Source organism: Belonocnema kinseyi, chromosome 8, assembly GCF_010883055.1.
Source record: "Belonocnema kinseyi isolate 2016_QV_RU_SX_M_011 chromosome 8, B_treatae_v1, whole genome shotgun sequence".
NCBI lineage: Eukaryota > Metazoa > Arthropoda > Insecta > Hymenoptera > Cynipidae > Belonocnema > Belonocnema kinseyi.
In genome coordinates this window covers 136,850,403-136,865,186 of record NC_046664.1, presented here as the reverse complement: position 1 = coordinate 136,865,186, position 14,784 = coordinate 136,850,403, and the positions used below count along the sequence as shown (strand labels likewise).

Genomic DNA, 14,784 nt, shown 5'->3' with positions numbered 1-14,784 from the left:
GGAGTTTATAATCAAGAAACATCAGATTGACAGTCAATTTAATACTAAATACTTCTCAAATTTTCAACCTTTATAGACAAATTACATGTCTTTGGAATCGGAGCAATACGTAGATGCCAAATATATTAATTTTAAGTCACTGATCGCAAAATTACGAATGGAGTTTGACACGTATTTTCAATAACTAAAAAAGCGTTTTTTTTTTATCATTTAAGTCGGATGCGTAAAATTTGGGAAATTCTCTGGAATATTCATTATTTTTTCGATAATGAAAAATTAAGCCAATTAATCTATTTTATAAGAAGATATTGCAAAAATGGTATAAATTTACATGTTTTCTAAAATGTATAATAACTTTCGAGATAATCAACATTTTTCAATGTTCGTGGGTTCATTTTAAAGCTAATTTTTTACCGTATCACAGCACTTAATAGTATAAATCTTTAAAAATTTCTTACGACATTGCAAGAAGTTGAATTAGCAATGACAAATTTGTGAAAATTGCAAATAATTTTTTTTTCCGTAACAAAATATTTTTGTAGAATAGATGAAACATATAATCATGACATTTCTATGTAAATTTGAAAATGTATAAAGTTGTTTATGTTTTGTTCAGAATTGCAGATAAGATTTTTTTTTAAGTTTCTAGATTTTTGTTACAACTTCAAGCTCTTGCAATTTCATAAGAAAATTCTCAAGAATTTTACTCATAGGCTGCTGTAAGACGGTGGAAAAAAAGCTACAAAATTCTCCCAATAATATTAAAAAGTGTTTATTATTTCGAAATTTATTAAGGTTATTAAACATCAAAAGATGGTTGTAAACAATATAAATATGTTTAAGCTATCATGTTTCTTACCTTTTATTTATTATTACATCAGTCAGTAAAAAGTGGATAAAATGTTGGCAATTTTAGCCATTTGTATTTGAAAAGCCCTAAATACGCGAAAACCCCATTTTTCACGCATGCGGTTCTTTGAGAAGTCTATAAAAACAGAGCTATGGGGATTGTGTTTAATAATAATATAGTGATAGGAATAATATATACTCTAGTTCCAACGGCTAAAATTCATATAAATGAGATTGAACCATGATCATGGCTTCGCCTCACTAAGCCGAACTGCTGCCGTCGATCGTCTTCAGGAGGGCTGTGGTCCGTATGTCCTTTGTACGTATGAAGGATTAAAATGCGCAATATATAACTTTCTTCATTCACCACTTAGTAATTTATAGTTAGAATATCCAAAATCTGCAAATGATAACGATTCCAATGATATACTATTTTACTTACAATTTTGAAAATCAAATAATAAATTTTCAAACTTATGTGAAATTTACTTACTATCGGCGAGAAAATGATAGGCATCTGCCTTTAAAGCTTAAAAACTCACCAAAAAGAAGGTGGCACAATAGAAAAATAGTCACACGAAAGCTGAAAGTGTTCGACGTAAATGGGCTTGAAGATTTCAATGCAAAAAAAATGTGTGCTTTGCAGACTAATATTTAAAAAAAAAGTATTTTCGGATACATATAAGAACAGTCAAGTTTTCGAGTATTATTTTTTAAACAAGGGGCGATGGGAAAAATTTCAGAAAATACATGAAAATGAAGAAAACTGTTGTGAACCAATCGCAGTTGAGGAATTTGAAGGATAATAGAAATTCTTGCTTAAAAGTACAAAAACTTACAACTATATTATCTTTATTTCTAATAAAGATATTAAAGCGATTAAAGCCGCAAGCTTGTAACGGATAGACTTTGTAATTATTTTCAAATACCTGGAAGTGTGTTATAATCTTTTTTTTGTGTGAAAATCGCGATATTTTTAGACATTTTTGTTCCTGTTGAAAAAAAAGCGTCAGAAAGCGGGGGGGGGGGGGGCTTTTTTTACTGCTGACAGCTGGTACCTTTCTACGACCACTGCTTCAGAGTCCTTGGGTCCGAAAGAGCCTGCCCGTTACTGTTTGCAGTTTGAATGACTCTAATATGTTTATTGAAATTGAAGATAATGTAGTTGCACGTTTTTATACTTTCAAGCAACAATTTCTATTATTCCTCAAATTCCTCAACTGTGACTGGTTCAAAACAGTTTTCTTCATACTCATGAATTTTTTCAAATTTTGCCCATTGCCCCTTGTATAAGAAATAATTCTCTAAACCAGACTCTTCTTAAATGTACCAAAAAATCCTTTACATTTTTTGTTCTACTGCGCTAGCATTGTTATTTGGCCGAGTTTTAGAGAATTAGAAGCAAATGCTAATCGTTTTCTCGCCAATTGTAACTTCAGAAATTTCGGATTCCGTAAATTTACTGTATTTTTCAAAGTAGAGCATTTTTCAAAATTATCCTTAAATAATTTTGCACTCCCAGTCTAGGAGTCTTAAGAGTGTCATTCCTTTTTTCATTAGAAAGCTCATTGACAAACATCGTACATTCTTTTTACTGTTTACGAATTTATCTATGACAGTTTATTAAAAAATAGTATTTTATCACGAAAAAGCCGATTTTAAAGGATTGTCATGGTTTCCACCTCGAGAGTGTCTATGAACTTCAGAAAAAAATGGATTTTTGAACAAGCAAGATTTTCACTCGATAAAGAAAATAATCTTGGTATATTTTCAAAACTCCTAAGTATATCTTAAATTTACTCGATTTTTGTTCAAATTAAGAACTGAGTAAACATTTGTTCAGTTTTTCATGAAAATTAGGTTTTGCTTTTCTGGTTGAGAATTATTTTTTTAACATAAAATAGAACTGTAGCATGATTCGTTGAAAATTTATTTCTGCAGTTGACAATTACTGATTTTTAAATATCAACATAAACGTATGCATCTTGTAAAAAATAAATCTTGTTGGTAAACGATTAATATTTTCGAGTAAACATTCAACGTCTAGAATGTCTCAATTGTAAATATTATTTTCGAAAGTAAGAATAATTAATTTTCGTTTTATAAATGTCTGTAATTAGATTTAATAATGAAACTTTTGAGATTGACTCCAAGAAAAACTTTTTAATTGTGGTTCTTACATATTAAAATATTATTTTAAATTAACGTTCATAAGCAAACTAGTAAAGCAGTATAAAGAATGTATGATGTTTGTTCAGGTTATTTCAATTGAAGCTAGGAATGACGCTATTTAATTTTCATACTTCTGGAATGGGGGGGGGGGGAATTATTTAATGATAATTTGAAGAAATGCGGTTGTTTGAAAAATAAAAAAAGTTTATTTTTGGATTTAAAATTTGTAAGTCAAATAACATCTCATTCGAATCGCTTAATTTCGCAGATTTCAAATATTATAATTACAAAGTAGAAAGTACTGAAATAAAAAAAGTTTTAAATTATGCATCTTAGTCTATCTTACATGCAAAGGACCCCCGCTGACCCGATCGGACCGACAACAGCAGTTCGGCTGAGTGAGGCGAAGCCAAGGTCAGGGTTCGCAGGTAAGCCAGAGCGGAATTGACCATTGTCCTACGTAAGCTCCCTGTCGGATTTCGCCATGCTGAATAGTGTGAGGGCATAATTGAAGCAATAAACAAATCTGGCTCCAGTCATTGAAAAGCCATCTGCCCTAAAAGAAGACCTTTTGGCACGTGAGGAACGTCCGCTTTAAATCTTGGCATCCCTATCTCGCCTCTCATTTATGAATGGGTACACCTGTGAACTGGAGATTAGTATCTATTGTACCTACTATGTCTTTCTACTTATTTGCAGATTTCGATTCTTAGATTAAAATTCTTACTTTCCACTTGAAAAATGTAACTGCTTTACAGAAAATTGGTTGTCTCAACTTGAAAATTCATCAATCTGGTTCTTTTTTTTCAGTATAAAACTTTGTTCTTTAGAAATTATCCTCATTTGTAAAAATACAATCTTTTTGTTTATTGAAAATATACCTGTTTTTTGGAAATTAAGTCACTTTGATTAATGATTCAACAACATTTCTAAGAATTTGTTGTTTGTTTGAAAATAGTTTTTTAAAATTTTAAATGTAAATATTCCATTTTCCGCTGAAACTGGATCTTCTTTGCTTGAAACTTAATTTGGTTGTGAAGAATTAATCTTCCTGTTTGCAGATTGATTATTTTATTTAAAGATTTGACGTTGGTTAGAAAAAATATATAACTCTTTGATGTCAACTTAATTTTGATATTCTTTAAGAATATTTTTTTTTTTACTTGAAATTTAACTATTCAACTTTTTGTTGACAATTTGTAATTTTCAGTTAAAAATATATCTATTTTCTGTATAATGTACCTACTTTTCTGTTTTTTTTTAATTTGTCTTACAATTTTTAATTTGAAAATTCATGTGCCCTGAAGAAATCTTATATTTTTGCCTCGAAAATTTAAGAATTCTGTGAAAAATAATCAGGCTAGGTTCCAGTATTGGGTAAAAAATTCATATTTTTAGTTGAAAGCGTAAAATATTTTTACCCGAAATATTAGGAATTGAAATTGCTGCTTATTTAATTTCAAATCTTGAAATTAATTTGGACCACAATTGGTGAGAAATTTCCTTAACAAATTTATGTTGAACCTCATTTTTTTATGTCGCGCCATTGTGCAGCAGTTGGTTCTCACGCTTCGCGCTCGATGATGTATTTATTTCGCGCTTCGCGCTCGATTATATATTTACCTCGCGGTACGCGCTCGGTCTTTATATTTCCGCACATTCTTACGCAAACCTTTTAAAATTAAGACTTAAAACATCCACCACTGTAATGTTGTGATTGTGAATTCTCTTTTGTTAAAAGAACTTAGCTCGAGGGTTTGAGATCACCTACGGCACGCGACTGACGGCAATCGCACTCCGAGCTCAGTCTTTGCATTTCTCCCGCATTCGTGGGCACACCTTTTAAAATCAAAGGTCAACGGGCCGAAAACTGTAATTTTGTGATTTTGAACTCTCTTTTGTTAAAGCTGTTTCGGCTTTAACGAACACATTCTCATCACGTATCTCGTGCTTCGCACTCGATTTTGTCCGAAATGTCAACTTTTCTACATTATATACAACACTTTTATATCAAATATGATACATTCTTTATGTAACTCTGCCTGGGATTGCTTATTAAAAAATTGCAAAATAAAGAGCAAATTGTATTTATTATGATTATTTTTATATTTGCTTCTTATTTTTCTTTAAATTGTATTCTAAGCTGCGCTGAAACATGTATTATTATGATAAATTTATACCATTACAATTCATAATATGCATAAAAATTAAATCATACTAATTCTTATTTCCTTGTTTTTATAATTTAAAAAATTTTTAATTTTGTTTTTTACAATTAAATAAAAACTACTGCGCATCTGCATAGGGTCTAATAAAGGTACATATATAGGGTGCTATACAGAATCCTATGTCCTCTTTCGTCTTTTCTGTCCTTTTTCCAAAAATTTAATTTTTTAATTTTTAATCTTATTTTTTACAATTGAAAGAAAATCTACTCGTCCTATCTAAAAATGATTAATAATAAATTTATAGATCTTTTCAGGCGAACATGTTTTGTATGTTAATTTTAGATTGTACCTTGTGTCTTTTGTTCAACAAAATTTAATATTTTTATTTTGAATGCTATTTTTACGTCCAAAGCCAAAACTACGTATCCTATCACAAATTATAGCTCTTTTTTAGATGAACAAGTTTTGTCATATTTTTTTCGTAGCTTGTGTCGGTACTCCAAAAATTTTTTATTTTTTATGTTCACTGTTGTTTTTTACGACTAAAACAAAACCTATACGTCCTTTCGAAGTAATTTATTAGAAATTTGTAGGTCTTTCCAGGGTGCGCAATTTCAGCTCATTCATTTTTTTCGTATCTTGCATAGCTGGACCAAAAAATGGAATTTTTGGATTTTTCGTTATTTTTGGTACGATGAAATTGGAAATTTTCAACTTTTCGACCAAATTAAAAAAGTTTTTATGATCATCTTGTAGGACTTTCAAAATTCAACGTTTTTCTTATCTTGACCTTTTTCATATCATGCGTTTTTTGGCTTAAAATGTTCATTTTAGTTTGTTTTTTCGGATTTTTAAAATGCTCTAACTCTGATAAATTTCTTTTTATAGAAAAAAGTCAAAAGGATAAATTGTTTGAGTTTCTGAGCACTATAAATAACCGGTCATAGAATTTTGAAATCTTGAAAAAATGTGGTTTCAAAAATATTTGATAGTAAAATTTTGAATTTTCAACTTTTTTGCCAAATTAAAAAAGTTCTTATGATCATCTTGTAGGGCTTTCAATAATCAACGTTTTCATTCTCTTGACTTTCTTTCATATGATGCGTTGTTTGGCTTAAAATGTGCATTTTAGTTTGTTTTTTGGATTTTGAAAATGCTCTAACTCTGATAATTTTCTTTTTACAGAAAAAAGTCATAGAGATACATTGTTTGAGTTTCTGAGTATTATGAATAACCGTACATGGAATTTTGAAATCTTGAAAAAATGTGATTTCAAACATTTTGAAAACGTGCTCACATTTTGAATTTTGATCCAAAATAGCTGGGTTACGAACTTGTTCTTTCTTTTTAGAACTTAAAAAAGTGTGCCAAAGCAGAATCCAATGTGATAAATTTTTTGAAAGTTATCGTGCCTACAGAATACAGACTACAGACAGACAAACACCTTCGTAAAAATCGTTTTTTCTGACTCAGTGGGTCTCAAAGCGTGGAGATTTGATGAAAACCGACAAAGTGAAATTTTACATAAAACCAATACCTTCTCATTAGGATGAGAATGTAAAAAGACCATTACATACGAAATTGCTCTGACTTCGATTATATAAACAGCAACACATTATTAAATTGAACAAAATTTAATTAAATTGTCGAGTTGGAGGAATATGAAACTTTCAAATATTTTAGATTTTAGCTTTACGATTTTTCACCGTGATAAATTGAAAAATTACCAAAAAAAACGTGTTTTGTTCATAAAATCAGATTTTGTGGGCGCATAGAAAATTTATAAACACAATTTTATTAATTTAATTTTTTTTCTTATTGGATGCAAATACATTATTTGATATTTCACGCGCATATTGTGTAGACGAGATGTTTGTCAATTTGCTATATTTCCCTTCAGCTGAGCAGGTAAGTCGAGAAACATGTTTGATAAAAATGGTTGAATATTGTCTGTCTCTCTCGTTGCTAAGTTTCTCTTTCTAACAGGTCAAAAATTTTACCAACCGAATCCTACCAATTTTCGGGTATGAGGTTGTCTTCATACTTGCCAGGGGGCACTAGACTGTATTTCCGATTTTCTTATAGATGTCACTGCAGTCATTGCCGTGCTCAGCCAAACCTACCGTTTCGCATTAAAACAAACATTAAAAAGGATTCAATTAGTATGATTTATTGGGATCTTGAAATCCTTAGTCATTTCAAAAATATTACAATTGAACTTTCGGTATAATATTTGCAATTGAAATTATTCCAAAAAAATTAGTCTGCCAGAGTATGATTACTTTAAAATAGCAAAGAAAACTAGTTGGTTTGTAATGGATAGTTACTAGTAGCTAAACTGGTGAATTAGCACATAAATACGACACCACACTGCCACCAACAGTTTGTTACAACCCATCTAGATAAATTCCTTATCAAATCAATCAAATCATCACATCGTCTACACTTGCAATTTAAAGTAGCGTGTTTTTTTTATTTGTATTATTTTGATTTCACAAGGCAGGAGTTTTGTCATGTTTTCTTTTGAAGTTAAAGAGTTTATATTTCGTAAGTTATCTTCTGGAATTTTTGCATTTTGAAATCTTCATGATTTCAGGTTGAGACTTTCAAGCAGAGTCAAGACTTCCGATGTTTATTATTCTTTCCTTTCTTTACTTTCTTCTAATGATGTGAAATAACGTTTAGAGTGAGTTTCCTCTAAAAAGGGCGTGACTCTGTTATGAAATTTTATCAGCATGTGTAGCTATCAGGCTACGCGAGTCTAAGAGCCCTTCGGCTGTATAAGTGTGGAGAGAGAGACAGGAAGGAGGGCAGGGAAATGTTGAATTTGATAAAGTTGCACTGAACCGTTGAAGCGTACAGTTTTCGCCTAATCGTGAGCCTGGCAGAGAGAAAGAGAGAGAGAGTAACTCGACTCCATAAAAATGTTTCAAGAAATAGTAGAAGGAAAAAGGGAGAGAAAAACGGTCATTTGCGCGGCATTTTTACGTTCGACATTAATCCTAAACATTCTTCATGCATACCCTTATTCTAAAGAAATGTTTCTCTTATTTCTAATTCTATTGGCATTCCTCGCGATGCAATCAAGGTTTCCAGCGTTTGTTTTGAAATATTACTCAAAATCATAAAGGAATTCTTCAGTTCATTCAAATTCGCCTTTTTCCTCATTGTCATCATTCTAAAGTGCTGACTTAAGGAGCTTGTTATGATGGCTCGTGCCACCGTTTAATCATAGGGTTGCATAGGGTTGCTGGTCCCTCATCGGGCGCCTCCCTAGGTTGCGGATAGGAGAACGCCTTCCAGATATGGGTCACTGAGGAAGAAATTATTAGAGAAGTATCGAGCCATAAGAGGGACATGTCAGAAATGGATGTCAAACTCATCGAGATATATCATCTCTTCGAAAAGCTGCATGAGACTATAAAAGAAACGAACGAAAGGCGTCATAGGAATTTCATCGAAAATGTTGGACGAACGGCCAGAATGAGGGCCATGACCCGAAAGGAGAAGACTAAGATGAGGAAAAACCACAGACGAAGCCGTAGTGGATGCCACTCCACGCGATAGGAAGCGAGAGAGGGAGACCACCCTGAGTCCCATGGAGGCTGGTTCCTCCAAGAAAACACGTAAGAAGCCGAGAAACCGCAACGTCTCAGCGCCTGCGACCTCGACTCCGAAGAAGGTGGAAAGAGAAGAGGAATCTGCATCGAGCGACACCAGAAGCAGAGGAAGATATGAAGAAGAGCTCGACCTGAGGCGGTTCTTCTCAAACCGGCCGAGGGTCTGAGCTATGCCGAGGTTCTAAAGGACCTCAAGATGAAGGTAAAGCCTGACGCCCTTTGCGTCAAAATCAAGGGGGTCAGACAAACGAGAAAGGGCGAGTTCCTGGTGGCGAAGGGTATAGCGTGCGCGAGATCGTCCCCCGCACCGAGGTCGAGGTCTTGGACCTCGATACAACAGCAGACGCCGAAGCGGCCTTGAGACGCCACTTCGTAAACCAATCTGTCGAAAATGTAAGGATCAGCTTCACGAAAAGGCCCTTCAAAGGCAATCTGAAGGCTTTCATGGAGCTGCCAAAGGAACTTACTGCAAGGCTGGTGCGCGCAGGTCACCTGAAGGTGGGGTAGGTGTCATGCCGTGTAAGTAAATAGATGGAGGCCACGAGATGCTACCGCTGCCTAGGCTTCGGCCACATAGCAGCGAAATTCGAGGGTCTAGATAAGACCAAATCATGCTGGCGATGCGTTTAGAGAGGCAGCCTCGTTGAGGAAGCCTCTTAGACGTTAAAGCTAACATCCTAACTGGACAGGTCCAATAAGAAGACCAGATAGTCAGAAGAAGACCAAGTTGGCATAAAAGAAGAGGGATGAAGCAAGGCCAAACAAACGGCACCCCCTAAAGTAATGCGAAAGCGGTTCCGGGGGGCACTATGCCAAGGAGAAAGGGTGGTGGTTTTCAGTCGGTCGTTGGTAGCATCACTATAATGCTCAAATTAAGATTTTGATGTATATTCATATACATTCAGATCATTGTAATGATGCGATCAATATCCCGACACTACCGAGAAGTGCGTGCCTATTGCGGTGTATGATAGCACATTTTCCACCTTCCCATGCAAAAAAATCATAGTGTCCAAAAAACGTATAATTAATTCTTTACTCGAAAATAATATATGAATATTATTTAAGAATCCAGAATCAAATGCTTGTTTTTTTTTCGATGGCAAATGCTTTACAGGTAACAATTTATTTGAATGAAATTTATGTATTTGCCAAATTAAACAATGAATAATTTGTATACAAAATTTTAAACTTAGGCAAAAACTTATTGGCGTGTATACTCTTAAAAGATGAAAGCATTATTGAGATTGATTTGTAAATATTTTTCAGAAATTGTTATTAAAATAATGGTTATTTCAAATGGAATTTCTCATTAGAAATAAATTTTAACAACAATATATAAAAATTATTTTAGATTCAATGTAATAATAGCCCTCTGCAAATTTATTTGAAATAGAAATAAGTGTATTATAAGTAATATAGTGAAAATTGAGAGCGAAGTAGGTATAGTTACTACCAATAAAAATTGTAAAGTCTCCAAATGTTCGTTTACAAAACAATCGTGCAACTTTGTTGAATGAATTTGATCTCTATGAGAATAAGGCAGGCAGTGAATCAAGTTTTTTACATCATCTTAATCTTTGAGATTTAAATCCTTTATGCAACCAGTAGTAAAAATAAATGATTGATTATAAATTCAAAGGAAGGCATACCTCTTTTATCAACAATAATTATTTTAAATCATTCTTAATATCTTCATGTGTTTTGCAATTACTTTTTATTGAAAATAATTTATTTTCACATTTAATCATTTTAAATAAGCAAGGCAATGGTAATAAATATAGTTGCCAACGTAGCGCATGCGTAGTGCGTAAATATTGAAAATTTTGAAGCACTAAGTCTTCATCCAGTGTCTACTAGACTCTTAACAATACGAATTTGTAACTATATCCAGCTCTGCAAATTCTGGCAAACACTTAAAGATTGTTTCCCTGACTCCTATTTGAGTATCTCATTTCTGAGTCACTTAATTATTCAATTCAAGTCTTAGAAAACATAAAGAGTGTTTTTTTATAACAATTCCATGACTGTATACGATTTTATTGTAAACTGTCTGATAAAATCTCTATAAATGTTGTTCCTTGACTGTATTTGAAAACTTTAACGACTTTTCCTAGTTTTTCCATGAAAATTTATGACCCCTTCATAAAAAGTATACGAGAGTTTATAAAAATAATGGACCGTCCAAAAGTCAAACACCAATCTAGAAAATTATCCAATATTTTTTTCCTCGTGCTATTTGGCAACCCGTTGCTCTGAAGTCTTAAAATTTACACCATGACTTAATGAGCAACAGTACTATAATGTATGTGAATTTAAATATGATCCCATTACTTTCCATTTTTAGGTGCTATCACTTCATAAATAATGCCCCATTTGTAACTTCAAAAAATCGATTTCATTGAAATGAGGAAGTATTTCTTCGTATGTGGAAAACAAATTCAATGAATCGGGTTCTTCGTTCATCAGAAATTATTCGTTTGGCTTAATAATTTTCACGATAACTGTGAAGAAATAATTATACGTATTAAAGAACTATTATCAAACAAATGGTTTCTTGGATACGAAGCGAAAAGTGCGATAGCTCTGGGTGTCTCTCACATCACAGAGCATGCAGCTATGCAATGTAACCCCGTTCAGGGGCCACACTTGCATCATAGCACTCTAGCAAGTCGTGATTTAGTCGCTCCGTCCAACTAAAGGTCCCGAGATTCCGCCAAACCATCGCATTGACTCCATCTTCATTGACTCTCCAGATGTAGAGTAGTCGGCATTGTTAGCCGAGCCATTGTCAGGAGCCCTGCGCGTTCCATTTCTTTGAACCGCACTTAGTACAACTATGTTTAGTGTTGCCATTGCTGTTCCCACGAGAAGCTAGAGAAAGGGGTTCGTCCATCCTTGTAGAGCCCCGCATGCAAGGATAAGGCTGCGTACTCTGATAGGTCGCCCGGTATCCCAGAGTCACCGTTGCAGACACCTCACCCAGGTGCCATTAAGCTTTCGGCACGGTTTTTACACCTCAGCTTACGGGTTAATTCCTTCGCGACCACCTCTAGAAAATTGTACGCGACTGCCTATTACTTTTTGTAACGTTTTGAATATGGTTATAAAAATTAGTAGGCTGTCACGGACAATTATCCAGGAGTAGTCCCGAAGGAATCAACCCGCAAGCGGCGGATGTGTGAAAACCGTGCCGAAAGCTGAGTGGCACCTGGGTGAGGTGTTTAGAACGGTGACTCTGGGATACCGGGTGACCTCTCAGAGTACGCAGCCTTATCCTTGCAAATATATATATATATATATATTGAAGAAGTTACAGAAAATGATTTTTTGTGTGGCATTAGTACTTCGGTGTTGAATCCCGATCTTTAGACAATATCTTTTAATAGGAAGCGTCACACCCACATCAGCCCGATCTCCGCCTGTTTTTGCCAACTAGGGTTGTTCTTCTAACAACCGAACCGTAAAATAACTCGGGTCGCGGATGGGACACGACACGGTAAAGAACTAGAAAATCAACTGTCAACACGAGAAAATTAACAGGTGGTAAACATTGGTTAAATGTCAGCGAAGTCAGTCGTCGTCAAACACCGTAACAGGAAGGGCCGGTCGACACTAGCAAGGCGCGGTAATTTCGCAGTCAACGACGAGTGGCAGCTCCAGACGGACCATCGGGTAACACCGACTGAACTCTGCATCTCCGCGAGGGAAAGCGACCACTCATCGGGCGACATCTCAGACAGCCATCTTGTCACTAGCAGCCAAACGACCAATAGCAACCTCATTAGTCCGTAGAACAGAACCAATCGGTAGGACTGACTCTTCTACGGAGGCGCGCATTAGCGGCGGCACCTAATGGGACCCGTCCCGTTGAAACCAGCGAGTCAACGGAGCCAAAGCAGAAATTCCATAGTTAAAGGAAAGACCACAACGAAGGCCGGATTTTCGTGACTTGTAATCGTGGCTCGACGGTATCCGTAACTCCCGGAAAGACCATTTTGAAACAGAATCAAGGATGAATAAAGAGAAAAAAAAGAGAATTGGCCTTGTAGCTTCAAGGTATGTAATCGACTCATTAAATTCTTCCCGCGAGTGATGTCAGCCGCGATTTCCCGTCCTCGCGTGGTGCGACCACGCTCAACCGCGTGGTATTGCAGTGTCACTTTCTCTCAGGGTAGTTGGCGCGGCTCGAGAACCGCGCGTGATGGACGTTTCATAGCGAAAGTGCACACGCGGGGGTGTCGGGCGGCCATATGGGGCTGGCTGTTGGTTTTCAAAGATAAATTCTAAACGTTTCTGCCGACGTGTCTCATTTTGTGTAATTTGCTTGAGTGATTAAAATAAATATGGTAATCTTTGTAAATTTCATTAAGTGAAGGTCGACGTTTAATCGCGAAAGGTGGTACTCTCTCTCTCTCTCTCTCACTCGATCGATCCCACCCCTGCGGCATTTTTTAATTAGAGTTTCCGTCCTGGGCTTCTCTTGGCCAGTTTAGAAATCAGGAGAATTGGAAAACTCGGTTATAATACACATTCTGGAAATATGTTCGCCTATCCAATAGTACTTAATCCACAAATTTATAGGCCAGGATTACCACACCTCCCTAATAAAGGGGCTTGAATTTTCGACCCCAAAGCTTGCTCGTGTAACTTCAAAAGCCTGTAACTTAGTTTCTAATAACGCTATTTAATTTTTTTAGATGGGATTTCGAAACTGCTTTATACATGCCTTAATTCTGTATTGTTATTTATAGCAACAAAAACTTATCAATTCTTCAAATAAATTAATTGTTTATTTAAATTTTTTGACAATTTAGAGTTCTTCGATTTTTTTATTCCAGTTGCAAAAGAAAGCATGCCTTTTTTCTATAAAGAAAAGCAAACGAGAAAATGGAGAAATTAATGTTTAATAAGATACAGGGCCGTATGTAAAGAGAAGTCCTGGCGCTCTCGCTTGGGCCTCTAGCTTCAGCATACCGCAAAACAGTTTTCGAATATACTAGTTTTGTTAACTATTGACGAATATTTAGAATTAGCTTAGGTCATTAAAAAACCTATTTAAAAATCTTTAATTCTTCGTTTTAAAGAAGTTTATTCTTTTTAAAATTTGTTTTAAAAAATTGGTTACATCAAAACTAAATGTAGTTTTCTTAAAATCAATGATTTTTTTAAAACTGCAATTTTTATTCAGACAATAATTGTTCATTTATTATACAGATTTAAATATAAATACATAATTTAACCATTGTCTTACGTATAATCTATCTTTATTAAAATAAATTGATTACTAAGGTATTAGTAATTATAGCCTGTTATTAGCTTAGGTACTATCAAGTCATACCTTGATCTTTGTCCCCCCCTTGATTCCCATAATTCTAGGTGCTTGATTTTTGTGAGTCCTTTTCCCCTTCACAATTCCAGGTGCTTGATTTTTGTGAATTTCCTTGCCTCCCACAGTTCGAGGTGCCTAATTTTTGTGAGTTACCTTGCCTTTTAGAGTTCAAGGTGCTTGATTTTTGTGAATTTCCTTGCCTCTCACAGTCCGAGGTACCTGATTTTTGTGAGGTACCTTGCCTTTTAGAGTTCAAGGTGCTTGATTTTTTGAGTCCCCTTGCCCTTCATAATTCGAGGGTCTTGATTTTTGTGAGTCCGCTTGCCTCTCACTGCACGAGGTGCTTGATTTTGGTGAGTTCGCTTGCCTCTCACTGCACGAGATGCTTGATTTTCGTGAGTTCGGTTGCCTCTCACTGTACGAGGTGCTTGATTTTTTTCAATCGACTTGCATCTTAAAATTTGAGGTACTGGATTTTTTCAGTCTCCTTGTCTCTCAAAATTTGAGATGCTTGATTGGTGTAAGTTCCCTTGCCTCTCATTGTTCGAGGTGCTTGATTTTTTGAGTCACCTTCTCTCTCAAAATTCGAAGTGCTTGATTTTCGTGACTTTCTTTGCCTCTCACTGTTCGAGGTTCCTGATTT

The 14,784-nt window shown here is 34.9% G+C and overlaps 1 protein-coding gene across 1 annotated transcript in view; it reads right to left on the bottom strand.

Annotated features, from left to right (window-relative positions):
- LOC117178718 (pyrroline-5-carboxylate reductase 3-like) overlaps positions 1-14,784 on the bottom strand; it is a 278,006-nt gene that overhangs the window by 198,868 nt on the left and 64,354 nt on the right. The gene's annotated exons all lie outside the window — the stretch shown is intronic.